Below are 16,634 nucleotides of genomic sequence, written 5' to 3'. Positions count from 1 at the left end.
TTCTTTCTTTCTTTCTTTCTTTCTTTCTTTCTTTCTGTCTCTCTCTCTCTTTCTCTCTTTCTCTCTTTCTTTCTCTCTTTCTCTCTTTCTCTCTTCTTTCTCTCTTTCTCTCTTTCTCTCTCTCTCTTTCTCTCTCTTTCTCTCTCTTTCTCTCTTTTCTTTTCTTTTTTCTTTTCTTTTTTCTTTTCTTTTTTCTTTTCTTTTATGGTTTTTGGGTCACACCCGGTGACGCTCAGGGGTTACTCCTGGCTATGTACTCAGAAGTCACTCCTGGCTTGGGGGACCATATGGGATGCTGGGGGATCGAACCGCGGTCCGTCCTAGGCTAGCGCTGGCAAGGCAACAACTTACCTCTAGTGCCACCATGCCGGCCCCAGGAATATTTTCTTTCATGAATTCAAGGTGGAATTTATATTTTCTTATTTATTAACATATTTGTTCAAAGAATCTATATGTACTTGGAGAGATAGTATAGCCCCGCCTGCTGTGCTATCTCTGGTTCAAGAGTAGTTTTTATGCAAGTCTCAGTATATTCCATTTTCATATAATTTTTTTCTTATTTTTAAATCAGACAATATGTAGGTATTGTTTATATATGTGGGTATTTTATGAAAATGGAAAATTATGAGACAGTTGGAAACTTTTGGTCTCTAAGATACCACTTTTCAGTGTTGCTCAGAAGATTATGTCTGCTCTATAGTCAGGTGATTTAGTAGAGTCTAAGAATTGGAAAGAGGGAGTAATTTTCATTAGTTTTTCTTTTTTTTTTGGTTTTTGGTTTTTGGGCCACACCCGGCAGTGCTCAGGGGCTACTCCTGGCTGTCTGCTCAGAAATAGCTCCTGGCAGGCACGGGGGACCATATGGGACACCGGGATTCGAACCAACCACCTTTGGTCCTGGATCGGCTGCTTGCAAGGCAAACGCCGCTGTGCTATCTCTCCAGGCCCCTTCATTAGTTTTTCTATCTTACATTAAGAAATTTATTAGGGGCCGGGCGGTGGCGCTAGAGGTAAGGTGCCTGCCTTGCCTGCGCAAGCCTAGGACGGACCACGGTTCGATCCCCCGGTGTCCCATATGGTTCCCCAAGCCAGGAGCGACTTCTGAGCGCATAACCAGGAGTAACCCCTGAGCGTACTGGGTGTGACCCAAAAACCAAAAAAAAAAAAAAAAAGAAATTTATTAGACAGGGACCAGAGAGGTAGTGCAGCAGTAGGGTGTTTACCTTGCATGCGACTGACCTAGGACAGAACATGGTTTGATCCCCTGGCATCCTATATGTTCCCCCAAGCCAGGAGCGATTTCTGAGTGCATAACCAGTAGTAATCCCTAAGCATGACCGGGTGTGGACCGAAACCCCCCCCCAAAAGAAATTTATTATACTAAGGTTTGAAGGATTGAAAACATAGCCCAGTGGCCTAAGAAATATAACTAAATTATTCCACATATGGTACAACTGGATCCTCCACTATGCTTGATGACTGAGATGCTTATTAAATTCATAATTTATTATTATTTTGGTTTGGCGGTGCTCAGGGTTTACTCCTAGCTCTGTGCTCAGAAATCGCTCCTGGCCTGTTTGGCAGACCACATAGGATGCTGGGAATTGATCCTGGGTCCATCTCGCTTTGGCAGCATGCAAGGCAAATGCCCTACCTGTTGTGCTATTGCTCCGGCCCACAACTTTTATTTTTTAAAAAACATCATGCAATGGGACTGGATAGTACAGAATCATGACAATTGCTGTGCATGTCACCAACCCAGGTTTGAATTTCTGGCACCCTATATGGCCCTTCAAGTCCCTTGAGCATTAGAGGCAGGAGTAAGCCCAAGCACTGCCAAGTTTGGCCAAAATAAAAAGGTCATACTTGAACTGTTCCTTTGACACACATACCTGTTAAATATTTCCTTAGAATATAGATCAGATCCTTGTTTATTGGCCTATTCCCGGTTTGGTGCTTATAGGTTGTTCCCTGGCTTTGTTGGGGTAGGGTGAAGAGCTTTATGTACCAAGGATGAAATCTGGACCTCCTGCTTGCAAAGCTTCTATGCCAACTGTTTTGCTATCTCACCTGCCCCATATAAAGTGTTATTTTTTTAAAAAGGGAGCTCTTTTACAGTGTCTCTTGCTTCATTAGCCTTGGGAAACTGAAACTTGGATGTAGTATTTGCTTAGTATGTGTTGTTTATAAAGAAGTGTTTTTGGCAGATGTGTGTTTTATAGTGTTCAGAAATGTATAAGTTGCATAACTCTTAGAAGACACAGAGCAGGGGAGTCTTTGTTGAGAATCTGGTTCAGAAAGCACAGGCACTGACTGGACATGCTCACAAGTGTGAATGAAATGGATGGGACTTCAGTTTCTACTCACTATTAGTAAAATAATTTGTTTGCTTTTTCTTTTTTGGACCAAGTCTCTTTTGTTGTTTTTCAATAGCACAGGGCAGTATTCATGGCTTATTTGTGGCCCTGTACTCAGGGATCAGTCTTGGCAGTGGTCAGGGGAGTATTGAACCTGGGTCAGCCACATGCAGACCAAGCGCTCTACCCACTGACAACCTCTCTGGCCCTGACTTTAATTTTTCAGGAACATCTTACCATTTTTATTGTTCTCTTGGTTAGTGGTGTCAGCAAGTCCCAGCCGTACAGGGGAGAGCATTACACGGCATGAGAATACTAGGCGGCTGAGAATCAATGAATCACGATCATCGACTACCAGTGTTCCACCGGTCTAATTTTATGTGAATCTGAGCCAAGGTTATTTATTGATAAATGTTAGAGGTAAGGCCTAATTGATTAGTAAAATTTATTTTGGGCCAGAGAGATAGCATAGCAGTAGGGCATTTTCCTTGCACGCAGCCAATCCAGGATGAATAGTGGTTCTCCCTTGCCTGCCAGGAGAATTTCTGAGTGCAGAGCCAAGAGTAACCCCTGAGTGCTGCCAGGTGTGACCAAAACAAAATTTTATTCATGCTGAGTTGCTAGGTTGAATTCTTTTTTGGGGAGAGGGGGCCACATCCGGTGTTGCTCAGGGGTTACTCCTGGCTGTCTGCTCAGAAATAGCTCCTGGCAGGCACGGGGGACCATATGGGACACCGGGATTCAAACCAACCACCTTTGGTCCTGGATCGGCTGCTTGTAAGGCAAACGCCGCTGTGCCATCTCTCCGGGCCCTAGCCCCTAAATTTTTAATAGACCTTAAGGGGAATTTTTTCTAATAAAATAGTTAATCTTAAAAATTATTACATATTTAGTATTTCTGAGAAACATGATTGTCAAAATCTAATATAAAGTAAGTCTCTATTCTCACCATCTAGTTGAAATCTTGCTATCAGCAGTTGCAGAGCTCCAGAGAACTGGAGACAGCCCTGGCAGGTCAGTTCCCTCAAGCCAGAGCTGGAACAGCCAGACTCTAAGTTGTGGGATGGGGGCTGGAGAGGATAGTACAGTGGATTAGCTGACGTGTGTTCCCCATGCCCTTCCAGGAGTGAATCCTGAGTGAGGAGCCAGGAATAAGCCTTATGCAGATATTTGTGGCCCCGAAACTACCCCCCAAAAGGGATGAAGACGTAAGAATTAGTGTGTTTATAGTTTGAATACTAGTACTTTTTTTAAAAAATATTTTTACTGTTGAATATGAGGTTCTTTTGGACTATGAGTATTTTTGGTACTTTCGATTGCTCCTTTCTGTTGAAGGATAGTGCTCCTCACCACCTTCCTACCTTGCTTGAAAATGTTTTCAAGGCATTAAATAGTAGTAGTAGTAGTAGTAGTAAGGCTGATTCAGGGCCAGAGCAATAGCACAGCGGTAGGGTGTTTGCCTTGTACACGGCCAAGCCGGAATGGACCCAGATTTGATTTTTTGGGGGGAGAGGGGGCACACACCTGATGACGCTCAGGGGTTACTCCTGGTTATGTGCTTAGAAATCATTCCTGGTGGGGGCTGGAGAGATAGAATGGAGGTAAGACATTTGCCTTGCTTGCAGAAGGTCAGTGGTTCGAATCCCGGCATCCCTATGGTCCCCTGAGCCTGCCAGAAGTAACCTCTGAGCTCTGCCAGGTGTGACCCCCCCAAAAAAAAGAAAAGAAAAGAAATCGCTCCTGGATTGGGGGACCATATGGGACGCCGGGTCAGCCACGTGCAAGGCAAACACCCTACTGCTGTGCACCACTCTGGCCCCAGCCAGGAGTGATTTCTGAGCATAGAGCCAGGTGTAACCCCTGAGCGCTTCTGGGTATGACCCAAAAGCCAAACAATAATAACAACAACAACAACAAATAAATAAAGATAAGGCTTCTTGAAAAAGATGACATTTCGGAGAGATAGCACAGCGGCGTTTGCCTTGCAAGCAGCCGATCCAGGACCAAAGGTAGTTGGTTCGAATCCCAGTGTCCCATATGGTCCTGCATGCCTGCCAGGAGCTATTGCTGAGCAGACAGCCAGGAGTAACCCCTGAGCACCGCCAGGTATGGCCCAAAAACCAAAAAGAAAAAAGGAAAAGATGACATTTCCCAAGAGCTAGAGAGAGCACACTGCCTTGCTCATGCAGTCGACTTGTTGGTTCAGTCCTTCATATTCCATATAGTTTCTGAACACTACCGGGAGTAACTCCTGAGTTATTTAGTATTTCTGAGAAATACTAATACTAAATACAGAGATGGATAATCCCTGAGCATTGCCAGGTGAGTTCCACAAACAAAACAAAAACAAAAAAAGACATTGCTGTGGTCAGTCATAGCACAGCAGTAAGGCATTTGCCTTGCACGTGGCCAACACAGGACGGACCCAGGTTTGATTCCTGGCATTCTATATGGTCCCCGAGCCCGCCAGGAGTGATTTCTGAGCGCAAAACCGTCAGACCTTTCTTTAGGAAATGTCTAATAAAAACTCTTTTGTTTTATGACATGACAACCTGACCAAGTGCTAGCTGGATGTGAAGAGAAAGAGTAGAAGATAAACCAGTCAGAACAGGAACAAGAGTAACTGACCCGAGAAAGTTTCACATGTAATTAAGTGACAGATTTCTGCAGAGAATGGATCTGTAAATTTTAGAGTGCAAAGGACAACAGAAATCTGAGTAGAGTACCAAAGCAGGGGACCAACCAGAATGAATGAATTGGCTAGTAGACTCCTGCTACTGGCCCTATACAGGAAAGTTGGTGTGTGTACTGTACACCCAACAGGGCAGACCCACCTACAGGACTGATTTTGTCATGCACAAGAGAAAATCCACAGGAGCTTTGAGGGAAGGGATGTCACTTGGTGTTAGTGGAGGCTAAGTCTCCAAAATGAGGATCAAGAGTTTTTTGAAGACAGGCATCAGCAATCAAATGGACGGCACAGAAGACGACCTGCTGTGAAATTAAGACTCAGAAGAAAGCGAAGAAACCAGAGAAACAGATGTTCCTGTCAACTGGGACACTGATGAAAAATTAACTCGAGAAGAATGGGAACAACTCTTTAGTGTATCTGAGGATGAATCTGACTTGGAAGCATTTTAAATAAATATTGTTACCGGTCATTTTATTTCGGTATTGTGTTTATACCAGTTTACGTTGTCAACAAATGATTTTTATCATGGCCGCACGTATTCAGCAACTTTTTTTTTTTGTCAATTACAATGCTTGATGTGAAACAAAATTTTATACCGATTTTTAATCGAAAATTAGGGGTGCACATTATACATGGTTGCGCGTTATACTCGAATAAATATGGTAGTGGGCACGTGGGGGGGCTTGAGGCTCTGTGAAGGGGGGGCGCGTTTGATCTCAGCAAACACTGGCACAACAAGCTAAGCCCCCTGTTTATGTCTCTGTATGTCTCAAGCTGAGAGTTGCTGTACCCTGCTTTAAACCCCGCTTCGAAAAGCTATGTGTTGAGGCCGGCGAGGTGGCGCTAGAGGTAAGGTGTCTGCCTTGCAAGCACTAGCCAAGGAAGGACTGTGGTTCGATCCCCAGGCGTCCCATATGGTCCCCCCAAGCCAGGGGCAATTTCTGAGCCCTTAGCCAGGAGTAACCCCTGAGCATCAAACGGGTGTGGCCCGAAAAACCAAAAAAAAAAAGAAAGAAAAGAAAAGCTATGCATTGCAAAACGTGCTCATTGTAGCCATTGATCCAGACATCACCTCTGATTTAAAAATCAGCTCAAATTATTTTATATATTTTTGTTTTGCAGGTTAAAGTTTTTTTTTTAATAAGATACTATTTACAGTCGCGCGGAGGGGGGTCGCGAAAAATGTTTTCTTCTTCCAAGGGGGCATGACAGAAAATAATTGAGAAGCACTGCCCTAGGACATGCATAAGTCTACCTAGACTAGATTAGCTTATATATTAAAAGTATATAGCTTATATATAAGTACATAATATATATTATGTATATAAGTAAATATATACAATATATATAAATATATTACTTAAATATTACTTATACATATATATACTTTTGTTGTTGTTGTTTTTTTAACCACACCCAGCTCAGGGGCTATTCCTAGCTTTGCTCACGACGCCTTCCTGGCATGCTCAGGGGGCCATGTGGGATGCCGGTGACTGAACTCAGGTCGAGCACATGCAAGGCAAGCGCCCTACCCGCTGTTCTATCACTCCAGCCCCTATTATTATTGTTGTTGCTGTTGTTGTTGTTGTTGTTTTGGTTTTTGTGTCACAACTTGTAGCGCTCAGGGGTTACTCCTGGCTCTATGCTCAGAAACCGCTCCTGGCAGGCTCAGGGGACCATATGGGATGCTGGGATTCAATCCACCAACCTTCCGCATGCAAGAAACGCCTTACCTCCATGCTATCTCTCCAGCCCCTACTTATATATTATTAAATAAGTATATTGCTATATAATATAAGTATATATACTTTTGTCTCTCCACTCTTTCCACCCAGTTGGGATTTGATCTGGTGAATAAAGAAAGTGACTGGGAGACCACAAGGTGAGAAGTCACTCAACTCTATGAGTCTCTTCCTCATAACTGTCTTGGTTTATTTTATTTATTTATTTATTTATTTATTTATTTATTTATTTATTTATTTATTTATGTCTTGGGGCCACACCCGACGGTGCTCAGGGGTTACTCCTGGCTGTCTGCTCAGAAATAGCTTCTGGCAGGCACAGGGGACGATATGGGACACCGGGATTTGAACCAACCACCTTTGGTCCTGGATCGGCTGCTTGCAAGGCAAACGATACTGTGCTATCTCTCTGGGCCCTGTCTTGGTTTATTAATTCGCATGGCTACCTTGCTTCAGACCTGCTCACCTGGGGCTGGAAATATGGTGTGTGAGGCATTTTCACACTGGTGACATGACATGCTCTAAGGCAGATGATTCAGTTTTGAATAATTCAAGAATTGCCTCCGATCCCAGGACCCCATTCAGGAAATTTGTCTCTTTCCCCACATAGTTCTCTGAATTTCCTCAGGTTTACTCATGATGCCCAAAGAGGAAGCCCATTAGGGCACAAAAAGACCCACTTTAAGCTCTAACTTGTATTCAGTTTAAGTTCCTTGTGCCAAGACAGCAGGTCAGAGTATAATTTCCACATTGGCCCCAATGGCCTGGTCATCAGGAGAATGGTCTATGCTGTTATGTATTAGAGTCAAAGAAAGCATGCAGATGAAATGATTGTTGACTTCTTGCCCAAAGATAATGGCCAGGACTCGATAATGGCTTGTGTCTTTCCATGGGGAGGGTTTGGGCCACTTTATCAGATTTACCACCTAGAGCAGCAGAGGCACTAAGCTAGTGTAAGGGAGCTTTAAAATGGGGCAGGTGGCAGAGGGAGATGCAGTTTGTTCCATTAACAGTCCTCTTAGAGATTTCCCCATCCTCTCTGAAGTGAGTGATTGTAACAGCCCAGGAAGTACCAGTGAGTGTTGTGAATACAAGTGTGCCCACATCTACCTGATGCAAATCACTTATCTGCAGTATTTCTGGCTGCTCACAGAACTTGTCTTCCTGTGATTGCCTCACTTGGGCAGAAGCACAAACTTGTTCAGGGGAGCAGCCAGTCCAGGGAATGGAAAGGCCCAGTTCTCTTTCTTTTCTTTCTTTTTTTTTGGGGGGGGGGCCACACCCAGTAGCACTCCAGGGTTACTCCTGGCAGACCATAGGAGATGCCAGGGATGGAACCTATGTCAGCCATGTGCAAGGCAAACACCCTCCCCACTGTGCTATCACTCAGGTTCCTCTTCCTTTTATTTATTTATTTATTTATTTATTTATTTATTTATTTATTTATTTATTTATTTATTTTGGTTTTTGGGCCACACCCGGTGGTGCTCAGGGGTTACTCCTGGCTGTCTGCTCAGAAATAGCTTCTGGCAGGCACAGGGGACCATATGGGACACCGGGATTCGAACCAACCACCTTTGGTCCTGGATCGGCTGCTTGCAAGGCAAACACCGCTGTGCTATCTCTCCGAGCCCTCTTCCTTTTATTTTTATTTATATTTTTTAAAAGTATGTATTTTAAAATACATGTATTTTAAAGTACGATGGGTGCAGTCACAGAAATAATTACACCGAGAACCATCATAACAAAATGTGACTGAATAAGGGAAGTAGAAAATCTGTCTAGAGTACAGGCCGGTGTGGGGTGGGGAGGAGGGACACTTGGGACATTGGTGATGGGAATGTTGCACTGGTGAAGGGTCTTTTTTTTATATTTAAAATGAAAAAAAAATATTAAAAGTGTGCATTACATAGTTGATTGTAATATATTTGTTTCCAGATAAGTAAGAGCAAACTTATTAAAGAATAGGGCCCGGAGAGATAACACAACGGCATTTGCCTTGCAAGCAGCCGATCCAGGACCAAAGGTGGTTGGTTCGAATTCCGGTGTCCCATAGGGTCCCCGATGCCTGCCAGGAGCTAGTTCTGAGCACACAGCCAGGAGTAACCCCTGATCATCACCGGGTGTGGCCCAAAGACCAAAAAAAAATCTGCTTTTAAAAACTTTATTTTGAAAGGTGAGAAAAGATGAATTCAAAACAGGAACAAAACAATGAATGTCAAAAAGGAAAATACAAAGCTAAAGACTTGTTTAAAGATCTCCAAAAAAGGGCCTGGAGAGATAGCACAGTGGCATTTGCCTTGCAAGCAGCCGATCCATGACCAAAGGTGGTTGGTTCGAATCCGGTGTCCCATATGGTCCCCGCTTGCCTGCCAGGAGCTATTTCTGAGCAGACAGCCAGGAGTAACCCCTGAGCAACGCCGGGTGTGGCCCAAAAACCAAAAAAAAAAAAAAAAATTTTTATTAAAGAATAGAAATAAAAAATAAAGGAAGAGATGAGAAAACATATAGCAACAAGCAAATTTGTGAAAATTACTGTATCTCCCTTTATCTTTTATTTATTTATTTATTTTTGTTTGGTGGCCACACCCAGCAGTGCTCAGGTCTTACCCCTAGCTCTGGGCTCAGGGATCACTTCAGGGACTGTATGCTGTGGACCAAACTCAGGCAGACTGCATGCAAGTCAAGTGCCTTCCCCGCTGTACTAATACTGGCCTGGTCAATTCTATAGGGCCATGCCAGATATATGAGTGCTTTGCAGTGACTACCTCCAGTCCTTCCTTTATTACTTTGTCCTAATGCATATGCCTTCAACAAGGGCGGCCCCCCCAGACCAGCCCTATGCCAATATATACGTAGGACATCTTCATGGACATAAAGGGAAGATTGGCTTTTGTTCTTATAAATGGGATTATTTTCACAGACATCTGCAGCTTTAAGTCAATGGTTATAGTTCTCAGGATTCCTTTTTTTCCCCTCTTTTTGTTTTTGTTTTTGGGCCATACCCAGCAGTGCTCAGGGGTTACTCTTAGCTATATGTACTCAAATTACTCCTGGCAGGCTCAAAGGACCATATGAGATGCCAGGGATCAAATCTGGTTGGCTGTGTGCAAGCCAAACACCCTACTTGCTGTGCTATATTCTTACCCCGAGGATTCCTTTGGGGGTGGGTGCTAGGGTAGGGAGTCTACCCACATACTCTGTTCCAGGGGACATTCTTAGCAATACTCGGTCATGCAGGTATGTTCAGTGCTTGGGCCCAGTGGGATGTGACATTGCTTGGGTTCAGCAGTGTTGATGGCCATGAAGGCCACTCCTGGCACATGGGGATCTGCATGGACTATGTCCACCAGTGCCGGGTGGTATCTCAATATTAGGGCTCAAATTTGGGTATGCAAGATGTGTTTTCTCATTCTTTTTTTTTTTTTTTGGTTTTGGGGTCACACCCGGCAGTGCTCATGAGGACCAAGTACAGAATAAGTAGATGAAAAGTTATTTATGCACAGTTTCATTAATGCTTTGTTTTTTGTTTTTGGTTTTTTGTTTTTTTTGTTTTTTGTTTTTGAGCCACACCCAGTGGCGCTCAGGGGTTACTCCTGGCTATGCGCTCAGAAGTCTCTCCTGGCTTGGGGGACCATATGGGACACCGGGGGATCGAACCGAGGTCCGTCCAAGGCTAGCGCAGGCAAGGCAGGCACCTTACCTCTAGCGCCACCGCCTGGCCCCAATGCTTTATTATTATAAGGCATTGCTTCTCTCAGGAAAGGCTTAAAAAAGGCATAGGATTATGCCTAGTTAATAGAAAGAATATTACACTAAATATATAGAAATAAATGAAAATAATAAAGAGGAGAAATCAGTTAGGCAGATTTGAGAGATCTGTACAGTAGGAAAAGCATTGGCATATTTCACTGTGTTTATACAGATAATGCTGCTGCTTCGCTTTCCTTTATACTCTGATGCTGGCTTCACAGAATGGAGACACTTTCAGGGAAGACAAGACTAGGTCAAGAGTACTACAGGCATGTGAAGTTCTTCCCGTATCCATTGACACTATGCACCAGCAAACATTTTTTAAATAGTTGAACTTTGTTCCCTTTTTTTCATGTTCTTAGTGTTTCACCAAAAGCTTAAAAAAAAAAGCCAGCATTTTAGTCCTTCCTCTTGTCAAAATTCAGTAGGGATATGAGGGGGGAAAGGTAATGGGAATACCTCAGCAGGCTACTGATAACACTGACCATGGTCAGGCAGCAGGCAACCAAATCTCTCAGCAGATCCTTCAATATAACAAATTTCAATCGCCCAGGTCACAGTGGTCGGCAACCTGCGGCTCCCGAGCCACATGTGGCTCTTTACACATTTTTTTTTTTGTGGTTTTTGGATCACACCCGGCAGTGCTCAGGGGTTATTCCGGGCTCCAGGCTCAGAAACTGCTCCTGGCAGGCACGGGGGACCATGTGGGACACCAGGATTCGAACCGATAACCTCCTGCATGAAAGGCAAACGCCTTACCTCCATGCTATCTCTCCGGCCCTGGCTCTTTACACTTTTAATTTGCTCTTCTGTGTGCCGGGCGGCCGCTCCAGGAATCAGGACTCTGCTCCTAGCCTCTGTCAGTGTGGCTCTCAAAATAATTTCAATAGTGGTTTTGGGGAGATTTGGCTCAGTTGAAAAAAAAGGTTGTTGACCACTTGCCCAGGACATTAGGCTGAGAGTTGATACTTAACATTAGAACAATACCATTTTGTTACGCTTTTTTTGTTTGTTTTGTTTTGTTTGTTTTGGGGCTGTCTGCTCAGAAATAGCTCCTGGCAGGCACGGGGGACCCTATGGGACACCGGGATTCGAACCAACCACCTTTGGTCCTGGATCGGCTGCTTGCAAGGCAAACGCCGCTGTGCTATCTCTCCGGGCCCTTTGTCATGCTTTTAATTTGACAAAATTCTATGTAGCAGTGAAACTTTTCCCCTGATGACAGACTAGATCTTGAATTTTAGATGTGGCTTTAGAGGAGAGACTGGGCCTTCTATCTTAGAAATGCCTGGGCATCTCACACAGTGGATAAAGGCTGGACAGTTCAAGAGAGTACAAGCAGTGCAATTCCATTGAGTCTCCTCAGCATATTTTTTGGTGTTTAGATGGTGAACCTTTGATCTTTGGGTTTTGGTGGCACAGGACCTACAAATCTAATATTGTCACAAGAGTTATGAATAGCCCTGGGATTAAAATGTGATCCCTGGACTTGAAACAGATCAGTTTCTTTGGTTAAGCAGTCTACGTCGATCTGGACTGTCTATTAGAACTTCTCAATTGCTTCATTTCTTCAAGTGAAGGTTTTTGGGAAATGGAATTTGATCTCTTTAGACACCTTTGAGTTAGATTATTTTCCATTTCATTTACCTCAGATTTTAGTTTATCTAGCTTTTCCTTTTGAATCTCAAGTTCTCTTTGAAGTCGTTCCATTCTGGCCTTCTTGTATACCACAAGAGCTGCCTCAGAGTCTCATCTGAAGGGACTGGAGAAGAAAGCACATTTTGCTGCAGGAGAACAATTTCTTGTGACGAGCAGTAATCAGCTCCGAGAAGTAAGACTCCTTGGTTCCTTGAAGTGATCAATTTCCTGCCCAAGAGCTAAAGGGCGATGCATTCTGAATTAATAAGTATTATTTTACATGACCTAAAATATGTAAGTTCATTTATGTTTGTCTGCTTATTAATAATCACCAGTTCAAACCCTTTAAGTTCAAGGGAAATATGCAATCATAAGAAGCATTTTCTTTTTTTCCTTCTATTTCCTTCTATCCTACAGAAATAATGTATTTATCACAGTATTGTTTACAATTGGGTAAAACAAATGGAAATATTCCTAAAAATCGTCTAGATTTTCTTAAATTCAGGGATCAGAAAAAAGAAAGTTAGCAGGCCAAGCCCCCTGCCATCTCTTTTTGTTAGTCCTTGAAGAAGAACTAAAGTACAGCCCCACGATTGTCTGTGTGTTGCCTGTGAGCATCTTGTGGGTATGTTTTCTCTGTCTGCTGGCTCATGTCTCTGAGTCTGGAATCCTCTAAGATCCTCTTTTTTTTTTGTTTTTTTTTTTTTTGTTTTTTTTTTTTTAGTTTTTGGGTCACACCCGGCGGTGCTCAGGGTTACTCCTGGCTGTCTGCTCAGAAATAGCTCCTAGCAGGCACGGGGGACCCTATGGGACACCGGGATTCGAACCAACCACCTTTGGTCCTGGATCGACTGCTTGCAAGGCAAATGCCGCTGTGCTATCTCTCCGGGCCCTCCCTAAGATCCTCTTTAGGAAGCTTCAACTGCATCTGTAAGAGTATCTTGTGTCTCTTCCCAAAATTGGTCTGCAGAAGCAACTGCTCCCCTCCGAAGCTGTGGTGAGTATGGTCGATGTCTGCCTTGGGCAGCGATGCCGTGTGTGTGTGTGTGTGTGTGTGTGTGTGTGTGTGTGTGTGTGTGTTGCCTGTGTGTGTGTCTGTGTGTGTGTGTGCCTGTCTGTCTGTCTGTCTGTCTGTCTGTCAGCAGAGAAAGCTATGTATGTCTGAAGCTACAGTGAGTGTAGTTGATACCTGCCCTGTGTGTGTTCTGTTCTTGCCTACCTGCCCAGCCTGGAAGAGGTCATACTGCCTTTCCACTAAACTTTTTCTTCTGCAGAGAATCACTTGGTGAAACTTTGTTCTGAAAACCATATCTCTGACACCCTGTGGTGACCTCTTGATTCCATGCTCCTGTTGGAAACAGAGTGGGGAATTCCTCAGGCTTCTCCCTTCTCTAGAGTTCCTTGAAGACATTTTTGTCTTTTTTTTTTTTTTTGGGGCCACACCCTGTGATGCTCAGGAGCTACTCCTAGCTAGGTGCTCAGAAATCACTCCTGATTTGGGGGACCATATGGGACACCGGGGGATCAAACCTCGGTCTGTCCTAGGCTAGTGTGGGCAAGGCAGATGCCTTACCGCTTGCACCACTGCTCTGGCCCCCCTAGAAGACAGTTTAGCTGCCCTTCTCTTGACTGGAATTTGGATGGTGGAAGTTGACTCTGTTGAGGTTTCAGAGAAGAAATATTCAGGGCCCAGATTTTGATCTCTGGCACCTGAGCACCACTAGAAGTGATTCCTGAGCTCAAAGCCAGGAATAGGGGCCCAGAGAGATAGCACAGGGGCATTTGCCTTGCAAGCAGCCGATCCAGGACCAAAGGTGGTTGGTTCGAATCCCGGTGTCCCATATGGTCCCCGTGCCTGCCAGGAGCTATTTCTGAGCAGACAGCCAGGAGTCACCCATAAGCACCGCCTGGTGTGGCCCAAAAACCAAAAAACAAAAAAAAGCCAGGAGTAACCTCTGGGCATTGCTGGGTGTGGCTCAAAACAAAAACAATAAAAGAAAGGAATAGAAGATAAAATATATAAAATAATAAAAATAAATATAAAGAAGAAAAAGATATTCGGATACCAATAATCTGTATTTCTGTGAGCTGCAGAGTGGAGGTAGGTTAAAAGGGGCTCCCATACAATGTAGGTCCTTCCAGACCCTCTGTGGACTCTGCATTCCCCCTAATTTTGCAGCACAGGGGAATTCTCTGTGCCTGTCCTCTCTAGCACTATCCCTCCTACTGCCCTCAGCTCTCCAGAGCCTCTTTTCATGCCCTGACAATGTCTCTGATCATTCAAGAGACCCTCTGCTGCCAAGCAGTTTTGAGTGGATCATGGGCCCCTAGGACAGTCTAGCCATAGTCTTGAATCATTTCATAGAGAGCTGTTCTCTGCCTACAGCCCTGAGAGCCAACAGCAGGCAGAGCAAGGACAGTGGCTGCTTCTAGCCAGCCTCTGCCCTGATTTTCACCTCAGTATTGGGTTGCCCTGCCTCACTTTCATGAAGATGATGCTGGCATTTTCATGCTAATATCTCATGTGAAGTGTGTGTGTGTGTGTGTGTGTGTGTGTGTGTGTGTGTGTGTGTGTGAGAGAGAGAGAGAGAGAGAGAGAGAGAGAGAGAGAGAGAGTAATAGTTTAATGGTTTTTAGGGCAGTTCCTGACACATGAGCTCTCAAAACCCTAAAGAAGGCCTATTATTATTTGATTAAAAGCCTCAGAAAAATATCTTTGAATAATTATATTTCTATATTTCTATTTGTTTTTTTTTTTAATTTTTAAACCTTTGTTGTTGCTGTTGTTGTTGATGGGTCACACCATATGGGATACCAGGATTCAAACCAACGTCAGTCCTGGTTCGGTTGTGTGAAAGGCAAACGCCCTACCACTGTGCTATCTCTCCAGCCCCTTATTTTTAAACTTGATTGATTGATTGATTGGTTTTTGGGCCACACCAAGTGCTCAAGGTTTCCTCCTGGTTCTGCACTCAGAAATCGCCCCTGGCAGGCTGGGGAACCATATGGAATGCCAGGAATTGAATCGGGTCCCTCCTGGGTCAGCCGGCCCTACTGCTGTGCTATCTCTCTGGCCCCCACTATATTTCTAGTCTTTATGATTTTTTTTTTTTGGTTTTTGGGCCACACCAGGCGGTGCTCAGGGGTGACTCCTGGCTGTCTGCTCAGAAATAGCTCCTGGCAGGCACGAGGGACCATATGGGACACCGGGATTCGAACCAACCACCTTTGGTCCTGGATCGGCTGCTTGCAAGGCAAACGCCGCTGTGCTATCTCTCCAGGCCCTTATGATCTTTCTTTTATTAGTTCATTAAAAGCCTCAGAAAGAAAATATTTGATTTTTTTTTCATCTGGCCCTATAGTAACTTTTTGCATATCTACTTAGAAAGCATTCTTTTTTTTTCTTTTGGTTTTTGGGTCACACTCCGCAGCGCTCAGGGGTTACTCCTGGCCCTGCGTTCAGAAATCACCCCTGGCAGGCTCGGGGGACCACATGGGATGCTGGAATTTGAACCACCGTCTGTCCTGAATTGGCTGCATGCAAGGCAAACGATCCACCACTGTGCTATCTCTCTGGCTTCTAGAAAATATTCTTTTTTTGTTTTGTTTTGGTTTTGGTTTTTGGGCCACACTCGGTGATGCTCATGGGGGATCATATGGGATCCCGGGGATCTATCCCAGGTCTGTCCTCAGTCAGCCGCGTTTAAGGCAAACGCTGTATCGCTGTGCTAATGATGCTCTGGCCCCTAGAAAGTATTCTTGAGGGATCAGAGATGTAGTATAGTAGGGAGGTCGCTTGCCTTGCACACTGCCAATCCAGGTTCAATATCCGGCATTCCATATGGTCCCTGAATCTGCCAGAAGTGATCCAAGAGTGCAAAACCATGAGTAACCAATGAGTATTGCTAGGTGTGACCCAAAACAATCAAGGCAAGTCGTAAGTTTGTCTCCTTTCCTCTTCTCTGGTCCCCCCTCACAGACTTCCTTCCTACTTGGGCTGCTCCATAGCCTAAGTGGCCTGAGGGCTCCTCCTTTCTCCAGCTCTTCCCCTGGAAAACCTGTTCCTACCTTGACTTAAACTTGGTAAGTTTCTGTGGCACTTATAATAAAAGCCAAGCTCTCCAGCATGCCCCTGTCCCTGTCCTGAGAAACACACCTGTTTCTCAGCATCCTACTGGCACACAATTTCATGCCTCAGGCCTGAGACATTTCTCTAGATTTATCCACTGGCTGCTGGCATGAGCCTCTATGGGTCCACCTATGTCCTGTTAACCCAGTCAGTGCCTCTTTCTGCCCAGTGACTTTTCTGTACACAACTTGCCTTTTCCTAACACGCTCTAGGAGCCCATTACCCGTTGCTCTGGGTGTTGCCACTCAGATCAAAGAGCTCCCTGATTTGTTCTACACATCTGTCCACAGGATCAGGTGACCTGGACCCGGCCTCTGAAACAC

The sequence above is a fragment of the Suncus etruscus genome, chromosome 16, assembly GCF_024139225.1.
Source record: "Suncus etruscus isolate mSunEtr1 chromosome 16, mSunEtr1.pri.cur, whole genome shotgun sequence".
NCBI lineage: Eukaryota > Metazoa > Chordata > Mammalia > Eulipotyphla > Soricidae > Suncus > Suncus etruscus.
This window is presented reverse-complemented; position numbering follows the sequence as displayed.